The sequence below is a fragment of the Phragmites australis genome, chromosome 10 (genome assembly GCF_958298935.1).
Source record: "Phragmites australis chromosome 10, lpPhrAust1.1, whole genome shotgun sequence".
Classification (NCBI taxonomy): domain Eukaryota; kingdom Viridiplantae; phylum Streptophyta; class Magnoliopsida; order Poales; family Poaceae; genus Phragmites; species Phragmites australis.
This window is the reverse complement of record NC_084930.1, coordinates 27776417-27793330: the sequence shown is the minus strand read 5'-3', so window position 1 is coordinate 27793330 and position 16914 is coordinate 27776417. Positions and strand designations below refer to the sequence as shown.

The window sequence follows — 16914 nt, the reverse complement described above, 5'->3', positions numbered from 1 at the left end:
TCCCAATTGTCGCTGACTAAACCTCAAAAATGAAGGTAAAAAATTGCTTCACTTCCCAGGCGATAGACCTCCACCAAGCCATCCTCGTGCACGAATGGTCCTTTCAGGATCCAAGGAGCAAATTCCACTGTCTTGCACACTTCACGCCATGAGGTGCAGACACAACGGAGAAGGTGAAATCTTATGGATACCGCAATTTGTTGGAGATAGTGTCGATCACTCCCAAAAGTCAAGTTGCCCAATCGAGAGTTTTCACTATAAGATCTGAAGTGAACAATGAAGTCTTTGAGTAGAAGGCGAACAATGGTGGATGAGCTCGAAGGACGAGACTGTAGAGGAGGCAATGAGGCTAAGACAATGACGGTGAAGTTCTCCCTTTAGGTAACTAAATAGGCATTGCGTTAAGATGAGACTCAAAAATTGTTTCCACTTTAGGTAAAAATTATGGAGCTTCGATTGGCTTAAAAAGCGGGATGATGGCGTCGTGCGAATCTCTGCACACCTGTATGCATTCTGCAAGCGTTAAATGCTCCTATAGCCATCATTTCAAATTTTCAAAGATTTTTGAACTCTACTCAGAGACGGATACCGAGAAGTTGATATTACTGGCCCTTATTGAGTCTCGAGTGCGGGTAATAACAGGGTGCTCGACCCAAAAGTGTTTCCACTCGATACTTGGAACACAACCTCTTCTTATTCAATTCTTTCGATTGCGAGTTCGATATACCTTACTCAACCAGGCTTGGACTTGGCGGTAATCGAGTAGCTATTTGTAGAAATTATCCCTGCTGAGTAGAGTTAGGGGGCGACTATCGAATATCTAACTATAGGGTATATACGTATAAGGAGTATAACATATACGGACGGAGTATGCCGAGTGCATACTTAATAACTCCAGATATTATAGAACCGAATGTGCGGTACCTGATACGTCTGGAATCCAGAAGGTGTATACTAGGAATGCCTCGATTGCTTAACCAACTTGAGAAGACTAGTATTCAGGACATATCTATCTACTTGGATAACAAGAAAAATGACTCCCTATCGACTATGGTTAGATAAGAGACGGTATATCACCCTTATATAAGGAGGGGACTTAGACCCCTTGGGGGAGGCTCTTCTTTTTCTCGACTATTGGAGGCAGGCATCAGGACCTTAGCGCAGGAGGGACTCGACGACTTTAGCTCTAGGTTAGACTAGATCCGATCTACTCCTTGTAATAGGTTAGCCATATTGCTTGTACTCGAGTGAGTACATAGAATCATCCACACAAAACGTATGGTATCACTCCAACTGAAGTCCCCAACCTGTATACATTGCGTATGCCTCGCTTCATTCTCGATCTTTGATCCACGAAGGTAACCCGTTATTTTTGGACACATTTTCAGAAATAAATCGTCAACAGATGTTGTTACAATATGTAATGTTGAAAAATAGCACTTTCGGATTTAATTTAATTCAATTCCTGATATAACATGAATAAGAACAGATGCAAATAATCAATTTCGACTAGCCCTGATGAACCCCGACTAGATTCGACTAGTTTCGAGTAGGAATCGACAAGCTCTGACGAGCATCGACTAGATTTGACTAGTTTTGAGTAGGGGACGAGCCCCGACAACACTTGACTAGCCTTTTAAGCAGGAGATGAGCCCTAACTGCACTCGACTAGCTTTCGAGTAGGATTCAACAAGCTATCTAATATAGATTTTAATGTATGTACCCGATGGTAGCGTGAGATGCAAAGGTCCCCGTGATGTCGATGCAGTAGACGATGATGAAGATGCAGTAGACGAAGTAGATCACGATGATGTAGAGATAGTAGATCGTGACCAGTCGCTCCGAGCGCTTTCTAAAAACCTTATCCGCCCTCCCTTGATGCAGGATCTCAAGAGCAACGGGTTCCGAAGACCTGCTCACCCGTTTGTCGATGCACGCCGGTGCAGCAGGATGGAGTAGATTACGTGCGACGGCGCAATAAAGAGGAAAAGGCAAAACCCTAAATTAGTTATATGCTTTGTGGTGACTGCCAAATATACATAGAGGGAGGATTACACGGTTGAGACGCGTTACGATCGGACTCTTAACCGATATAATTTTCATATATTTATCTGTTTACCCATACAGCAAAAAGAATAAAACTGTAAAAGAGGCCACACCTGCGCAAGCAATTGGACCTGATTTTGGCGGATCATTCACACAGGTGATGTGCGCCCGCGCACTCAGGGGTGGATGAGAGTTCCTTATAAGTCGGTCTCCCTCTACCTCTACTAGCAATTTGGGACTAAAAGATATATATCCATATTCATATGGTTAGATCTTTGAAATTTATTTAAAATTATACATATATAATGGACCAAACCCATATATTCTAACATGTACAATAGGGATTTATCTTTGAAGAGCATAAACAAACAAGATAATGATCCATGAAGTGAATCATTCTTCACTCAAGAGAACTTCAGTGAGCCCTGATTCCTGCATAAATCGAATGTGTGTTAAAGAAAATGGTCCTGCAAAAGTGCAGATCTGCAAATTGACAAAAATGATCTCTGTGCGGTAGGGTGGCTGCACATTGCAAGCTCAGATTTGTAAGGTTCTTATATGCTCACCTTCCATATCCAAGGTATTCAGAGGGGGATACAAGTAGCGGATGGACTTTTAGCCTAGTGGCAAAACCTCTAAGAGTGAAGTGAGCCAGCGGGGGTTTGATCCCCCGTCCCGCATCCTATGTAGTGGTGTCAAAGAATGCCAAGTAAGGGTGCCTTCATCTAAAAAAAAGAGAGGGGATATAGGTTTAGGACCCCAAACCAATAAATCAAGAATATGTTTTCGATTTCCAGTTTGAAGATCTCAAAATGAGTTCTTTGGGCAATCTACCAGACAACAATAGATGATTGTTGAGATAAGATAATCATACTATAAATCTTTCGACATACAAGGAAAACATAAGATTGGTTTTACCCTTCATTTCAGGATGTTTGGTAAAAAGTGCTGACTTGGCCAAATCTGCTTCAGAGGACTGAAGATCGACCAACTTCAACTGCAAAACAGTAAATATCACTTCACATTGCTTTTCTTCTTTTTTAAAAAAAAAAGATAAAAAGAGCCTCAGTCTACAGTATTGATTGCTGCTTAATTTTTTTTAAATGACGGCACGAGTATTACTGATTTTATATTAGATGAAGATAATTGACCCAGTTTATAAGGGAGACTGGGCTTGAAAACCTCACAACTGCATGATTAATTCGTGGAGAATTAGCAAAACCCCACAACTAGGAGAATGCCTTGACAACTGAACAACCACAAATGCCAGCCAACCACAATCGCCTCGACAACTAACGCGAGTCCACGTGAGTCATTGTTGCCGCGCTCGCCGTACTAGCGGCACAACAACTCCAACTTTCCACCATGGATGTTAACCTCTACCTCGATGTTGCCACAACTCTGCTCAAGACCAGCACTGGAATGTGAGAGAAAGCACAGCTTCGAAACATCGTTGTTAAACTCGTTGAACTTCTCAATGCAATAGCTCCAACTCCTCTGCAGCCTGCTCAACCAAGCGCATCCCAGACGACCTTCATGAGCAAAATGAGCAGCTCCAAAGGGGTAGAAGCCTCGCCCCAACCCAGGGTAGATTGCTGCTTCATTGAATCTCACACGTTATGGTAACTTACCTTTTTAGCTCATCATAACAGAGAATTTGACATTTCACAGCTTGGAAAACTCAACAAAAAAGATTCATGCATTACAATTTACAACAGCCTTTTTGTTTGTCATGATCATGGAGGTTGACACCAAGAGTTATAATTGGTTAATTTCCCCGTTGTTCCCTTCTTTTACTTGGTACTGTCATGATCCAATCCAAATATTTAATTATGAGAAACGGCATTAGCGTTACTCACTGGAAGTGAGACCACATAAGACTACAACTTATACCCCAAAAGTACAAAGGTGAGCGAAAGCAGTGATAATGAAGAATCAAGCCCATCAGTAAGAAGGGAAAAGGAGCGCCAGCAGGACAGGATCAAGCTGCAACCATTGATCCATCGTTGGTTTAGATAGTCTTAAACATACTTTTCGGTGTAGGGAAGATCGAGGAGTCCAGGATAGTTAGGATATGAGTTTGAATCAGATTGGAGATAGGATAGATGAGTTTGAATCAGATTGGAGATAGGTTAGATTGGCTCCTATAAATATGGAGCGGGAGGAACCTTTTGAAATGAATCAATACAATAGCTATTTCCTCATCGTCTGCTTCCTGCATCTCATCTCCAATAGAGCTTCCCCACCGACATGACAAATAGAGCTTTGTAAGTTCTAGCATTACTAAGCATATAAATTCTTGGAAGATAACAGCAAGTGAACGACCATCTTATCATGGCTGTGATTTGTTAGTACCTTTCCAGTAAGAGTTAGTTTTGCACAAGTGGGGTTTTCAGGATCAATTTTCCCACATATCCCAAGAGGGAACTCGCTAAGGGTGAAGGAGGTCCTTTCGTCCTCCAGTGCGTCTCTAGCAGTGGGATCCAGAGTTGTCAGATAGAAGTAGGGGATTCCATGGCCCTCACCCGGTACTCCATCGCTATATGGCATCACATCACTATGTTGCTGTATATACAAGAAGGAACTAATTGAGTTCACGAACCAGAAGAGAGTATATATGTTGGCAGTTTGCAATAGTGAGACAAGAAGAAATACCCAAATGGAGCCGCACTTAGCTCACTTGATATTGTGCTGCAAACGAAATGATCAATTATTCATTAATGACCAGCCAAATGGGCATTGACAAATACAGGGTCGAGCCTGCTAAATTGCAGTTCTACAATGCAAATTGCATGGTAATTTTTTACTACTATATGCTGAACTTAGTGATGTGATGCCATACAAATACGACAACTTTGAGTTATCATTATCAAATTCACATATCAGGGCAGCGATTTGCACAAAAAACTGCATCCCCAAGTGTAAATTATGGCACCTGACTGCTAAAGCAGCCCCAATTTTTCAGTTCTACACAGCACTCTAAAGTACCAACAGCCAGCAGCACGGTATGTAATCTTAACAAGTTCTCAATTCTAACAAACACGAGCAATTTGTAGCCGCTCCCCGCACTTGCCCTTACTAGATGGTAGTAATTTATACTGCAAAGCCCAAACTCCAAATCAGTAATATGAAGATAAGCACGGCCAAATCGATCAAACCAGTACATGCTGCTAAGAAACTAGGTAGGGCACCAAGCAGCAGGCGCAAGAACAAGAAGAGAAGGGTTTGGGTGGTGAGCGGTGAGACACCTCGCGGTTGCGGCGGCCTTCAAGGGACGCGGGCTATAGGGAGGGCGAGAATGTTGTATTTTTATTTATTTTTAAACCGTTGGAAAGACGACATGCACCAACAGTCTAGATGTGCTATTTTTTAAAATGAGCTTTCTTTTTTCACAAGTTTGTGATTTAAGAAATATAAAAATAAAAGTTCCCAATTTCCAAAGTTTTTGGAATTTACAGCACAATTCTTTTATTTTTGAGAGGATACAACACAATTCTATTGGTCGGCCCGATTTACTTACTTGGCTTTCGGACCAATTGTTCCCTTTTCTATTTCTTTCTTTCGTATTTTCCAGCCCTTTATTAATCGGGCCAGCCTAATTACAAATGAGGCGGTCCTGTCCAACTCCCCTTTGGCCCGAAGGTCGAATCCAGCCCAATCCATGGTGGCTCAGGATATGAACCCGGCGGCTAGGATTTTCTAGACCCTAATGCTAGCCGTTGTTCTCCTTTCAGTCTTGCGTGCGGCGCAGATCGGAGGTGTCGGGGCGGCACGGCCTCAAGCCGGCTGCCCCCATGGCGCTGAAGGAAAGGAGGCGGCAGCTCGGCTTCTCGTCGGTCGTTGCGCGAGAAGGAGGGCATGGCCCCGCCTTGTAGCAGCGGGGTAGTGGCATCAAGGCACTGGCGTCTCCATCCAGTGGAGCACGCGCGAGAAGAGGGTAAGCTCCGGCCGATTCGTTGGTCGGAGGCGGGGAAGGACACGGTGATGAGCTCGTCGGCTCGCTGCGCATTGCGAAAGTGGGCAAATCTAATAGGATCCATAGAGATCGGGAAGAATGCGGTCCACTGTGCGATGGCGAATCGCCGAGAGCAGAGGAGGTCGACGGTGGTTGCGGGACGACGACGGGAGCGACAGCGGCGACTTCAGGACATTGATGGCAACCTCGGGAACACCGACGGCGGCTACTGGCCTGACGACTTCGAGTCGATCTCCGAGCCAAATCCTAAGAGGAGGGTATGGAGGAGGCGAGGTTTGCTCGGATTCACCGAGTTCGAGGTCTCGATGGCGAACTTCAGGTCAGTGACGTCCACTTCGACTTCAAGTCGCGGTGTTTCTCGGCGAGTATGTCTTCTGATGCGGCGGCGGCGGCGACGATTTCGGGGTGTCTTCTGACTGCGCTGTGATTTCATCAAATTATTATGATCTGATTTTTCACATAGTATAAGAGCCATTAGAGATCTATTATGTCTTCCACAACAAATACATCATCGATCTTAGGCTTTCGCAGCCATAGGCAACACCATGAACTTTATCTCGGTGCCATCGCTCAACCACTTTGTTAGCGTCTAAGCCCAATCGAGATAATTATCTCTACTAGAAGACGCAGATCCTTTTTGTTTCCCAGAAACCAACAACTTCTTGTCTTAGTTGATGGCACTGAAGAGTGACCTCTGTGGATGCTGATCATTGTCACTGAAGAAGGGGCGGCGCAGGAGATCAATGCTGCTTATCTGAAGTGGATGCAACAAGATCAGTATGTTTTTGGCGTGCTACTGTCATCGCTCTCCAACAAGGCTCTTGGTCAGGTCCTCGCTACTGCACGGGAGGTTTGGGCCACCTTAGAGCGTCTCTACTCTGCCTAATCCTGAGCACGGATCATGCAGTACGTCTGTAGATAGCAAATTTGAAGAAATATGACATGTCAGCAATGGAGTATTTCAATGGGGTCAAAGGGCTAGCTGATGTTCTGGCCTTCGTCGGTGCTCCACTTCGTGACGATGAAATTATTTCCTATCTTCTCATCAGACTAAGTGAGGAGTATGACCTACTGGTGACATCGCTCACCACCCGTGCAGATGCCATTACGCTGGGTGAGGTGTACAATCATCTCGTGAGTTTTGAGATGCGGTTAGAAAGCCGCAATGGACCGTTTCAGTATGGTGGTTCGTCAGCCAACATTGCATCAAGGGGAAGTTATGGAAATTTTGGAAGAGGACACGATGGCTACGGTCGAAATCGCGGTGGACGTGGTGGCAAACGCAGGAGCTCTTAAGGAGGAGGTGGTGACGACAACTCTAGAAACAATTCATCTCGTCCTGAATGCCAGATCTGTGGCAAACATGGACATCTCACATCTCAGTATTGGTACCACTACGATGGATCCAATGACAAGCCCTCGGCTGCATTTGCTGCAAATCCGTCCTACGGTGTTGATGCCAGTTGGTACAGTGACACAGGTGCGGCAGATCATATCACTAATGATTTTGAACGTCTCGTCGTGCATGAAAAATATCATGGAAAATACCAGATTCAGACTGCTGGTGGCATAGGTATACCTATCCTCCATGTTGGTCACTCTCAGATCTGTACTTCACTCGATTTTTATAACTGCGAAATATCCTCCATGCTCCAAACACTTGCTTTCTGTCCATCGATTCACCAAAGACAACAATGTGTTCTTTGAATTTCATCCGGATTTCTTTGTTGTCAAGGACAAGGATACAAGAGCGGTTCTTCTTCAAGGGAGATGCAGAGATGGCCTGTATCCTCTTGATCAAGCAAGCCTGCTGAAGAAGACTTTACTTGTGGTTGGGCCTACTACAGAGCTTTGGCACCGCCGCTTAGGGCATCTAGGATTTTCCATAGTCTAACAAGTCATTAGCCAAAATAAACTTCTAGTTTCCCCTTCTAATAATGTTGCAATTGTTTGCAATTCTTGTCAGATGGCTAAGAGCCACCAATTTCCCTTTGCAAATTCAGATAATACATCATCTGCACCTTTAGAATTTGTGCATTCTGATGTGTAGGGCCCTACCATTAGATCATCTAGTGGTTACAAATACTATGTGAGCTTCGTTGATGATTTCAGCAGATTCACGTGCATTTATCTTGTAAGGCACAAGTCTGAAGTTCACTCGATTTTTCTTTAGTTTCAGAGGCATGTTGAATGCCTTCTGAACAAACAAATTCTTGCTGTTCAGAGTGATTGGGTAGGAGAATATCAATGTCTAAACACTTATCTGAAAACTGTGAGAATACATCATCGTGTGTCTTGCCCTCACACCCATCAACAAAACGGAGTCGCAGAACGAAAACATCAACACATCGTCGAAGTTGGCTTAGCCCTTCTTGCTCATAGCTCCCTTCCTCTTCGATTCTGGGATGAGGCTTTTGTCACTGCATCTTACTTAATCAATCGGCGACTTCTTAACAATTCACCCGATTACACATCTCTTAAGGCTTTTGGTTGCGCCTGCTGGCCCAATCTGCGGCCTTACATCACACACAAACTTTCCTTTTAGTCTCTGCAGTGTGTTTTTATTGGTTATAGTACAAAGCATAAGGGGTACAAGTGTCTACACATTCCTACTGGCCGTGTGTACCTCTCCAGAGATGTAGTCTTTGATGAGCAAGTTTCTCCTTATGCCAACAAAAACTCTTCTCCCCAAACAATCTCTAAGAGTGTTCTTCTGCAAACCGGCCTTGATATCTTTTCCCGTGCCTGCTTCAAACGCTGAACCCACTGTTTGTGACCAACTAGGAGATACGGCTACCAATCCTACTGTGCAAAAATGAATCTCACCTTGTATCTGAAGATGTGTAGGCACCAGGTAATTTGCCATCAGAACATATTCAGCAGCAACCGGAGCTACTGTCGGATTTTGGTCAGGGCCAGGAAGAACATTCGGAGCTACTGCCAGGCTCCATTCAATAGCACTCTGATTTAGTTTAGGTTCAGCAATCTGCAAAAATTTGACGGCCTCGCACATGGTTGCAAAATAAAATTGTGAAGACTAAAATACTTACTAATGGCACAGTGCATTATGACCCACAGAAGCGCAGATTTGCTGCTCTTACTCAACAACAATATGATTCAGACACAGAAGCAACCTCGCATATTGATGCCTTGAGTCAACCTCACTGGAAGCAAGCTATGCAAGATGAGTTCAATGCACTGATGCACAACAATACATAGCATCTAGTTCCAGCAAAGAAGGGGATGAACATTGTGGACTGTAAATAGGTATTCAAAGTAAAGCGTAGAGCTGATAGGACTGTTGAGCATCACAAAGCACGGCTAGTAGCCAAGGGTTTCTGGCAGAGGTACGGTGTTGATTACAAGGACACCTTCAGCCTGGTAATCAAACCAACAACCATTCAGCTTATTCTTTCGTTGGCAGTATCAAAAGGATGGTGCATTCGGCAAGCAGATGTTAAAAATGCCTTTCTCAATGGAGATCTTCAAGAAGAGGTTTATATGCAACAACCTTCTGGCTATGAAGATGTAGTTAGGCCGAGCTATGTATGCAGATCGGACAAAGTCATATATGGTCCCAAACAAGCACCTTGGGTATGGTATTCTAAACTCAACTCCACTCTTTATGCTCTACAATTTATACCTTCCAAGGAAGATACCTCTCTTTTTATTTACAAGAGTGCAAATCTGATCATGTATGTTCTAGTGTATGTTGATGATCTCATCATTGTCAGCTCTTCACCAGCAGTTATAGACTGGCTTCTTCAGAAACTGAACATTGAATTTGCCATTAAGGACTTGGGTGATTTACATTTTTTCCTTAGAATTGAAGTTCACCCAAGTCTAGAGGGGGCTGATCTTGTCGCAGCAAAAATATATTGCTGATCTGCTTCAGAAGACCAACATGATGCAATGTAGGCATGTTACCACTCCTATTTCTAGCTCAGAGAAGCTGTCTAAGACATGTGGAACTGCACTCTCTGCTCAGGAAGCTACACGATATTGCAGTGTTGTCGGGGCACTTCAATATCTAACCATGACATGACCTGGTATCTCTTTTGCTGTCAACAGAGTCTGTCAGTTCATGCAAAATCCTACTAAAGATCATTGGATTACTGTGAAAAGGATACTGAGGTATCTAAAGTTCACTTCTATTAATGGCTTGAAAATTGGCTGCTTAAGGTCCACTCTTGTCAATGTCTTCTCAGACGCAGATTGGGCTGGGTGCTCCAATGATCGTCGATCCACTGGAGGTTTTATTACCTTTTTTGGATCAGATTTGGTATCTTGGAGCTCCAAGAAACAACCAATAGTCTTAAGGTCGAGTATTGAATTTGAGTACAAGGCTCTAGAAAATGCTACTACCGAACTAATGTGGATACAGTCGTTACTCAAAGAATTGGGTACCCATCAGGCTCATGCTCTAGTTCTCTAGTGTGATAATCTGGGTGCAACATATCTTTCAGCAAATCCGATCTTCCATGCAAGAACCAAACATATTGAAGTTGATTTTCATTTTTTTTTTCGAGAGAGTGGATAACAAGACACTTGAGATTCGGTTTGTATCATCAAAGGATCAAGTAGCAGACGGTCTGACAAAACCTTTATCGGCTGACGCATACAAAGATTTTAGATTCAATCTCAATCTGGTTGCTAACCCGTTCAGATTGAGGGGGGCTATCAAACAACCTAATTACGGTTAACGATCTAGATATATGTATAGGTATATCTCCAGTTGTAACAAATCTGTTTGTAATCTCCATGATTTTCAGTTTCTTGTTTCCTACCTTGAAGGACAAGGAACAATGCCGTCCGACATGATATATATATGATAGCCTTCGCATTGAGATGATTGCACTGTGATTTCATCAAACCATTGTGATATGATTTTTCACACGAGGTGGTTGTCTTTGACGATAATTACTGCATGGTATTTGGGAAGGCCACCGGCTCTGATGCCGATGGTGTGCGTGCAGTGCAAGGATGCCGGTGGCTAAGATTTAAGTGATGACTAGCGGGCCCCACCGTATGTACTATTCAAGTACAATAGTTTCTAGGGCATACAAAAACCGACTGTATGGCCAGTTCGGAGGCAAGCGATCTGCGAGACGCGATTTCCACATATTGTAGGGCATGCTATCGGTAGATCATGTGACCTAGATGGATGCTCGATGCCATGTATATTGGTACCAGGTAGACGAATCAATCCCGTCAACAAAGGTGACGATGCCGTTGATGTACACACAGTATAATGTAGCATTTTCTTTACAGTATTCTAAGGTTTATCAATATCAGGAAACAAGTGGATCCTTAGTTAATTACCTAGCCGTCTACCACTACCAAGAATATTGTAAATTGAGAAATATGGGTGGACAAGTTGCACAGAGATTAGGTTGTAGGTTCGTGAACAATAGACAAAGACAATATTTCCTAAGTATACAATTCAGTTGCACATGTAGCTCAAAATATGTTATCACAACATATAATTAGTTAGCGGTTATGCTTGAAGACGTTGAGTTTCACATCATGACCCTATCACATAGTGGGCTAAATCCATTTACATCTACAAGCGGACTATAATGATGCTATCAACAAGATTAGATCTAAACACCACGTTCACATCTACCTCACTATGACATGGCTTATAAGGCACAAGAATTAAGTATACATCGCATAGATTGAACCAATTATATTAAGATAATAAACTATGTGTTTACATGGCAATATCTCATCTACTTGGGGAAGAACAAAGAGATTACCTCATGGTATGTCAGAAATACATGGCTAAATGTGATGTAAAATCCCTCTTTCAGTACCCTGCAGAAAACATGACCCAAACCCTAAAGTTTAGATCTGTGCTGCGTGGCGCGGCGCAGATGCCTCTGCCGCTAGATCGCCTCGATTTTCGATGAGCACGATCATCTTCTGATGTGAAACCCTAATTAGCCTTTTTTCTATCGGTGGAATCCAACCTCCCGCCTGTGGAGAGAGGTCTTCTATTTATAGGCCACCAAGCAGGGGTCTTTCTTGGGGAAGTGGACAAAAACGTCGAAGATATTTTCTTCATCGCATGTAGAAGGCTCTGGAAACTTCAAGTTGCTAAGAACCATCTTTGGGAGTAAAGCGGGCTAGTGGGGCCCACTTGGGTTGATGTATCACGTGGCTCATCTGTGAGCTAGGCCCAATGGGTCCATCTTCCTTCGTTCTGCTCTTTAGGGCTCCTTTGATAGAGTTTCGCTATTAGAAAACCTTCCTCCCTTGACAGAGGTTCACCGGAGTCTGGTAAGCTTAGAGGGAAGCCCGCGGTGGCATGTAAGCCTATCATTGGTGGTGAGCAGGGCGTAGAGGAGGCCGAGGCACCGTCGGCTGTGGTGGCAAAAGGCTAGCGATGGGCAGGGTTTGAGGTGAGGGTATTGTCAGTGACGGGTTACGCTACCGAAGATAGGGATGGAGGGCGGGAGCAGGGCGAGTGCATGAGAGGAGAGGTCACTAGAGGCAATGGAGGAGGACATGGAGGGGATTAGGGCTTATCAGTGCTGCTCGTAGGCATCGGTGAGCTGCAGGGTAGGGCGAGAGAGGTGTGGGGAAGGGAGAAAGGAGCCGCAATGCCCCTAAACACTTGAGTGCTAGACGGATCAAGCAAATAAAGAAGTCGACCGATGGAATCACGACCTTGCATCTAGCGACACAACTAAGCTAGTACTACATTCTCATGAAACCCCCAAAGTAAATGAACTTTGAGCTCTTTTGGTCGTCCAAAACGCAGACGCAGCCCCAGAAGCTATTCATCTGCGCACGGTTGCAGCACTCCAAGTCGTAAACAAGAAACAATCATCTTCCAAATTTTCACATCACAGTCCAACGAACAGCTGCAGACAAGAATTGCAGAGCAGCCACGGCTTGAACAGCACTCCTCGCACGAGCTGTCGTGATCACCTGCCGTTTTACCCACCACGGCCAAGCTCTTCACTGCTCCGGTATGGCCGTCCAGCACGGTCAGACACGTATAGCCCACCGCTGCCGCTCCTCGCCTCCACACTCTCACCGTCCTGTCTGACGAACCGCTGCACACCACGTCCCCGGCCGCGGCCAGGCACAGTACGGCCCTCGTGTGCCCCATGAGCGTGCTGGTGGCGGTCATGCCCCCGCCTGCACTTTCCCACACGATGACGGTCATGTCACACGAGCCGGAGTAGAGCACCTGCCCGTCGAATCATTCATGGAGACTTTATTGCAGGAAAAGGTGATCGCGTGCACTCATTGTTTCTTTCAGAGAAACAGTTTCAGATAGATCTGTCCAGAAATGCAGATACACATCAATGGGTATACCTAATGTGTATTTGCCTTACCATGTTGGGAGACATGCAGCTTCCTTCTTTTTTTTTTCTCGGATCCTCTCTCCCCACTTTCCAGCATGCATGTTCTTCCACCAAAGGTGAGCTAGCAGTGATTCATCAGTTACTATTTAAGGTTGCAGTAATATAGTCTTGTAAACATACTTGAGAAGCCCAATCGATATCTCACAAAAAAGAAGCAGGCAGCCACTAAACATGTTGCATTATCCATTGTTTATCAAGGACCGAAAGACATGGTGTAACAGCAACAGCGTTAAGATAAAGACTGTTAAAGCTAGTAGAGGAAAACCAAGTGTGTCAACAGAAAAACGACGTTAGGTGCATTCTTACTCGACAAAAAAAAAGTTCGTAGAAGGAGAGATGTACGAAACTAATCAGGAGTATCTGGCATGGCCAGGTTTACCAACTATGAAAAATTTAGAACTACTGACCAACTCAAATTAATGAATTCTTCGGAAGACTAGCAATTGGATGAGCTATGAGACTGAAAATAATCCATGATGATTTCAATATCCCGAGGCTCAGTCGTAAATAGCGAATAAATATGTTGTCAACTTGTTCACACACGTGCATGCAGAGCAATATGCACAAGATTATATACTAATGTACTTAATTGTATTCAGGACACAATTAACGAGGAAGTAAAAGGAAGTGCCTATGGCGAGCATTCTAGAAGCACCTGTACAGTTTGTTTCACTAAAACTTGTGTTGACTGCAAGATAATTATCATATTGATGTGGCAAATGAAATGACTTGTTTCCTGTTGCATGATACAGTTATCTAGTTTTATGCAGTACAGCAACATTTGTAGTGATGACATATTCCAATGCACATATATGTGCAATATGTGAACTAATTGTGAATACGAAAAGACCATTTAGCTGCATTATGAATGTTACGTCTACCAGGGCGTGGGCTGCCAAAGCAAGCAGCCGGGTGAGCATAACCCTGTGAGATCTCTTCCCCTTTCCAGCGCCAGCCACCTCTTCCTTCAAACATTTTCACAATGAAAATTATGCTCAACAATTTATTATATTATTATTTGAGTGTTAAAAGAAAGAGATAAGTCCGATTTATACCCTCTAACTGTCACAAAAGTTCGATTTTCAATCCTCAATTACAAAACTAGATATCCTACAACCTCCAAGTGACAAAACCGGACAAAATACCCCTACACCCAAACTACTCCAATTTTATTGCATGTTAACACGATGCGGCAGTGATTTTTACTGACATAATAGTGATTTAGGATTGAAAATCAGGACAGTCAGCAAAAAAGAAAGAAAAAATCAGGAAAATAAAAAAACAGGTTTTTTCTTATAAAAACAGAAATAATAGAAAATTTCAGAAATAATAAAAAAATCAGGAAAATAGAAAAACAGATTTTTTTAAAAAAAAAATCAGAAATAATAGAAAAAAATAAAATACAGAAAATTAGAAAAATAGGAAAAATAAAAATAGAAAAAAAATCCATTTTTGGTCTTTCAACTGTCACAAAAGTCTAACGGTCAAGCTCTTAAATTTAGCCATTGTTACAATTAATGTCGGAGTTCACCGGGGTTAAGGTTTTGAGATCAGTAGGTTAGGGACTGGAGGGTTTCCATAGATACCAAACTTAGAGTTAGGTTATTAGAAGGTAGTCAGCCTGACGAAGGATGAGGACAAATGTACATACAACTCGTAGACAACACTATGTACAATATCAAATAATAAGATATACATGTCACAAAGAATAAAAAAATTAAAGAGTATGTAGGACGTGTTGCATGTGGTCTAGTGACATATTATGCTATGCTGCCAGTTAGTAATAGACTTACTCGTTGGTTCCTTCCTATTCTAATTCCTTTCTAAAAGTAAAATTTGTTATAGAATAGGATATGTTGCATGTGGTCTAGTGACATAGTCATGCGTCCTGATTTTTTCCCTAATTTTTCCTAATGCTTTCTGATTTTTTAATTTTTTGTTTTTCTATTTTCCCTTATTTTTTTATTTACCTGATTTTCCCTATTTTTGCTGAATGGTCCGATTTTTAACCTTGAATCATTGCCACGTCAGTCAAAATCACTGGCACGTCGTGCTGACATGTAATAAAACCAGAATGGTTTGTGTGTATGGGGGGGGGGGGATATTTTGTCTGGTTTCGTCATTTGGGGTTGTAGGAAGTCTAGTTTTTTAAATTGATGGTTGAAAATCGGATTTCTGTGATAGTTGGAGGGTGTAAATCGCACTTATCTCTAAAAGGAGCTACCATGTTCGCTCTTAAGGTAACAAAATTACCACACTAATAAGAAAAAAAGATCTAGACCACTCATTATTATGAACATCTAATAGCCTAAATTAAACCAAAAAGTCCATATCAAATACGATTAATAAATAGCTAAATTCGAAATTAAAAATTATGGAAAATTAGCAGTTCAATTTCCATACGGTTTGGGAAGCAAAATATCTAAATAAAGAGTCCAGATAAAATAAAATTAATAATTATTGATAGCTAAAAGAAGTATCCATATTAAGTATAGTCTTAAAAAAATCAAATTATTATAAAAATCAAATACCTAAATAAAGAGTCCATGTAAAATATAATTAATCAATAGCTAAAATTCATAATAAAAAATAATGATTTTTGTTTCAAAATTCTTACTAAGATAATAGATTAAGAAACACAGTGTAGCTCAAGGTCGCCACATCAAGCAAACAACAGGTAAGATAAAAATATTCTAATTTTTGTTTGGCTACCTACAGTTGACGCACGATTTTGGTAGTTGATCAAAACGTATATGAATCGAACAAATACATGTATATAATTCAGGTACAAGTTTATAGCATAAATAATTCTCTCTTTCACTAACATAATTTTTTTCTCTTCTTCTAATTTTATGTGTTTTGTAACTAAATGACACTAACCTCATTAAAAGAAGCTAAATACACTAATTTTTAATCAAAGGTTACCGTGATACACTATGTAAGAAACCACCATTAGTGACACCGCATTAGTGATGGTCGACTAGAACACGTCACTACTGCATTATTAGTGACAGTTCTAGTGACGACGCGTCACTAATGTATGGCTCGGGCTAGGACCTGGCCAAGGTTCATCACTAATGAGGTGTCATTAGTGACGACGTGAAAACGACCCATCACTAAATATAGTAGTGACGAGTCACCTCAAACACTGTCATTAATGATGGAGTTATTAGTGATGGGTAGAGAGAGCACACATTACTAAATATAGCCTCAAGCAGGTCAACTCATTAGTGACAGGTGTTCTAATCACCCATCACTGATGAGTGATATTTAGGGTTATTTCTACACCTTGCAGCTCGACTAGACAGTGTCTGTTCGCCGGCTGCTCATGACAGGGTGCAATTTTTTGGCGATTCTATTGAAGACCAACCAAAATCTTGGTGATTTGAAGTTGGGATTATCCCTTGGTCTTTGAAGGTTTGCCTCCCCCGCTTTCCTCCTCCCCTTTCTCATATATGGTGGATTCTAGGGTTTGAGTTTGCTAGATTGTAGGGTTTGAGTTGGAATCCACAA

General features: G+C 42.4%; 1 pseudogene; it reads right to left on the bottom strand.

The window, feature by feature from the left end:
• Positions 1 to 2450: 2450 nt before the first annotated feature.
• LOC133883752 (uncharacterized) overlaps positions 2451 to 16914 on the bottom strand; it is a 51691-nt pseudogene continuing 37227 nt past the window's right edge.